The sequence below is a fragment of the Capsicum annuum genome, chromosome 7 (assembly GCF_002878395.1).
Source record: "Capsicum annuum cultivar UCD-10X-F1 chromosome 7, UCD10Xv1.1, whole genome shotgun sequence".
NCBI classification, from domain to species: Eukaryota; Viridiplantae; Streptophyta; class Magnoliopsida; order Solanales; family Solanaceae; genus Capsicum; species Capsicum annuum.
In genome coordinates this window covers 215,745,687-215,750,387 of record NC_061117.1, presented here as the reverse complement: position 1 = coordinate 215,750,387, position 4,701 = coordinate 215,745,687, and the positions used below count along the sequence as shown (strand labels likewise).

General features: G+C 30.5%; 1 long non-coding RNA gene across 1 annotated transcript in view; it reads right to left on the bottom strand.

Moving 5' to 3' along the window:
- Window positions 1-3,760: 3,760 nt before the first annotated feature.
- Window positions 3,761-4,701, bottom strand: part of LOC124900115 — a 7,499-nt gene continuing 6,558 nt past the window's right edge. The window contains exon 2 of the long non-coding RNA XR_007057859.1: window positions 3,761-3,979. This is a non-coding gene — a long non-coding RNA (uncharacterized LOC124900115). The remainder of the gene's footprint in view (window positions 3,980-4,701) is intronic.

The window sequence follows — 4,701 nt, the reverse complement described above, 5'->3', positions numbered from 1 at the left end:
ACACTGAAATAATTTCTAGACTGTACTAGGCTTGACTGAACTGTTACTGATCGTGTTGTCTAACTGAACTGAACTGAGTTCTATTAACTGACTGAGCACACTGAAACACTGAATTTTGTTAACTAACTGAGTATACTGAATTCTGTAACTGACTGAGTACTACTGGACGTGATATCGCTGAGACTATTCTAAAACTACTATAAATCTAGGTAAACAGCTAGATTGTCGGGTATTAGATACCCCCAGACTCGATTGCGTAAATTGTAAAGCATAGCACAATCTTGAACGCATGATAACTCGACACTTTGTCACAATTCATCCATTCAGGCATTTTAGCAAACACTTACATGGTGTAAACATGTATACATACTAACATGTCATGATTTCACTATTTAACTCACATGAACATTATATCAAACATTTGGGGAGCATGGATTATTTCACTTAATAATAGTCAACGCATGAACATCATGGATACAATAATCAAAAGTAATTTCAAGGGTTTAACATGCTAATCACATAATTCACCACACATGCTACATAAATTTAATTAGACTTGTAGTAAATCATAGATTGAAGCCCAAATCATTCCATGAACATGAATACAATTAAATTCAACATGAGATTCATTAAAGTAATCAACTTGAAGTTTTTAAAACAGGTTCTTGAACTCTAAGGGTGGAAGGAAATGATTGGATGAACGCCCAACATACCCTGATTGTTAATTCTCTGAAAGTTGTGGTGAATTTCTTGGGTCTTGAATCTTGAATTTGATGGGTTAGGGTTTGTTATTGAGAGAATTGGTCAATAATGAGTTAAATTTGCCTTTAGAAAGACTTAATCTCCTTTTTGGGGGCTGATAGAAGTAGAGAAATGACTTAATTATCCCTCTGGATGCGGAACTAAAAGAGCAGAAATTGTGCCCAGCGACACGCAGACCGACGCACCGCGTCGATAGGGTCGACACGATGGACGCCGCGACAAGTTGAGATCGCGTCGGCTCATTGGAATTTGCACTGGGAGCTAGGGGAAAATATCTATCGACGCGATAGGCGACACGGCTCATTGAGATTGCATCGATACTAGTTTATACTTTCAAATGTGCCTCAAACGAGGTTCGAAAAATTCGAAACTATTCTAAGAACACCTACTGACATTCCTAAACATGAATCAACCTAAAAATTGATATTTTAAGGCTGTAAGGATCATAAAATAGGATCGCCAACTTACGAAGGCTAAAATAGCTTTAAATATAAACACTTAGCTGAAATTTCTAAGTCTAGGACCTCTCATCATGCTCTAAAGGATTGAGTTAAGCTTAGAATTTTTGCTGGGTATTAAAATCATATGTTAAATCTGTTACATTGGATGGTTAATTTGTTACATCAGATGGTTAATTTGTTGATCAAGATGGATAATATGTTGTAGAAAAAAATAGTAGCATAATTTTGTTCAATAGAACAACAACAATATCATCATTTTTATCAAGAACAAGAACAAATCAGTCCAGCAACGGGTGCAACACGAAAAACACCAAAACCATTATTTTGTTTATATAAACACAAACAAAAAAAAATCAAACTTCAAAAAAATGCAACAAACAACAAAAAATCACAATTCACTCCAAAAAGAGAAGAGAAGAAATACTAGACATTAGAGTTTTATTCAAACCGCATTTCAAATTAAAGCAACAAATATTAAAATTTTTAACCAATACTAGATGAGAAGTTGGCTCGAGTTCCTCGTTTTCTTCAAATCTAAAAACGTCATAATTTTTTACCTGTGAAAGAAGAAAAGAGACGATGAAGAATTCGAAGTTGTTGTGGCCAGAGAGCAAAGCTGTCACGTCGATTGACAGTTGAAATTCGACCCAACTATTTGTCGCTGGAGGTTGAAGTCGCTGGGGATTAAAAGGATAAATTTGCAGAATTGTTGGTTGGGAGAAACTGTGGAGAGACAGAGGGGAGAGACGGTTGATTTGGAAAGAAGAGGGGTGTGAGTTAATTTATATTTTTGAAAAGATTGAAAGTTTTGAAAATATTGATCAAGTCCACAATTAACTTAATCAAATTTTCTAATTATGTTTGACTATTTAAGTTGGTCAATGTCACCAATCCTTTACTCAAGACTTAAATTACACCTTTCCTTCAATTTTCTCATGTAAGATAATATTGTGTTCTATATTGGTTTATAATTTGTAAAAAAAAACTCACATAATTTCAAAAGAAAATGTATATTTAACATAATTATTATTAGTAAAGTAACTTACTACAAAATTTGGTTAGAAAAACAAAGAACTAATGAATGATGTGCTTTAGAGTTATATACATGAGGCTTCTTTATAAAATTTTAACTTGAAATTTAAATTATTTTATTCAATATTTTAATTTGCACCCTCCTATATGGGGAAGAAAGGAGTTACTCCTTCTCATTGCTTGTCTTGATAGATTTTTCTTTCTAAATAGATTTTGTATTCCTTCACATTATCGTAGTCATAATATAATTTTTATGAATTTAAATTATTTTTGCTTCAAGAAAAATATTTTGAGTAAAGTCTCAATAGTAGCCAATTTTCACTCTCTTATTTTTTATTGTAATTTCTTTAACAAATAACTTATAACATTATCTGAAATCGTAATTGTAACATGATCTCACAATGTTCACTTTATGATAATGGACCAAAAGTATTAATGAATCTTCTTATACCCCATTTTAACACGAGGTCAAAATAGCGTACAACATATTGAAAAACTTTCTAATTAGATTTAAGGAAGTCATCACCTAAATTAGTTCTACGGCGAATTACGACACCTATTATAAACTATGTGATTAAATTAATTAAAGATTTCATTTAAGGTCTACGCAACCTAAAATTCTGGGTAATGGTTCTAATTATCCTAAAGGGAAGGGATTAGGCACCCTAAAAAATTCGCTAACTACGGTTAACCGGCCAAACTTAAGTTAGATAAGAAAATCAAATATTAAATTAAGAAAACGATATAGGCAAAACTTAAAAAAAAATACATGTCTTTCTAAACGTAACATACACTAGTTATTTATAAGAAAAAACGGTTAGAAAAATTTTAGAACACCCTCCCATAAATCTACTTTTCGAACATTACTTAAATAATTTTTATACAACCTTTTAACAATGATGAAATTATTTCAGATGATTTCACAAAGCTTTTTAATTGAAAAAAAAAAAAATGAACAATAAATAAAATAAGGTAGAAAAAAAAAAATTTCTTATTCCGAGAAGAGATGAATCTTTTGCGTTTTTTTTTTCTTAATCCAATTTTTATAAAAATGAGTTAATTATCCTACACTAAATGAATAGCTAAGGATCTAGTTGTTAAGTTTACAATAACTTAGAATTTTATTTTTTTTTGCGAAAAGACTCATGTAATAAAAATATTTTTTTATTACTATTTGAAATCCTCAAAAAGGCCTTGTGGAACCAAATTGGCAAAAATATAAATGTTATTTAAGATTGATGACAACGGAATTGATTTACCATATCTAAAATAATTAAAGCCAATTTCCGAGTCTAAAGACGATAAATTCGCCTACCATAAAAACCTATATTTTATTATTTCGACATTACTTAGTAATGAGAAACTATTTAATTCTAAAGATAAAGCAATTTATTCTAAAAGGTACATATGTTACCTACCAAATTTAAACCTTTTAACGATATAAATTAAATACCAAAGCCTAGTGATTTGCTAAACTTTAAATCTAAGGAGTAGAAAGAAAACAATTAAATTTGCTAAAATTATTTAAAGATTCATACTAATTCAAATAAGAAACATACAAAACATAGATCCAAAATAATAATATGCAGAAAAAATATAATAAGCGTCTACAAAGATAAATAATATCTTGAAAGAGGGAAAGAGACATTGGACTGCTAGATGAAATACGCAATGATCTATTATCGCTTCTCCGATTTGGACAGATGGAGTCAAATCGTGGGACCCTAAATGCGCTCCCGAGTGTACATATAAAACAAAGGACAAATAAAAATTAGAAAAGGGGATGTTCTACCAAGTACTACAAGCGAAGATTAAATGCAATAAACTAGACAAAACAGATGAATTCACAATTTCGCAATTTAGACAATACAATTTTAATACCATAATAAAAGTAAAATAGATCCTGTAAGATGAGAAAAATCAAATTCAGAAACCTTTAAGCAGGGGCTTGAGTAGGAATATGATCAGGGGGTTAACATACACATAGGAATATGATCTCTTCATCTAGTTAGAAAAAAAAAAACCAAGAGGTTATTCCTACTTTAAAAAAAAAAAAAAAAAAACTAAATACCAAACATCATAGAATAAAGGGAAAGATAACGAAAAAAAATTCTGGTGAATACAAATTGTTCCATATTGAAGGATACTGTAAAGGCTTAAACAGCACCAAAATGCAACAGTCTCAATGATATATCCATCAAAATACCTAAACTGAATAACACCAATAAATCTGATAGAGTAATAATAATCTATGGGAACACCAGCTTTCTACTTTTCTAGGAACAAAAACTACGGATTAAGTGGTTCTTCTTTACATACACATACGGTGGAAAGAATAATTTACCATCTTATAAGAAAAAGCCAACTACAATAATTTCTATTTCATGAGTGGATTGGTAATTTCAAAAATAAGGAAGGTAAACCATATTACATACAATGATATTGT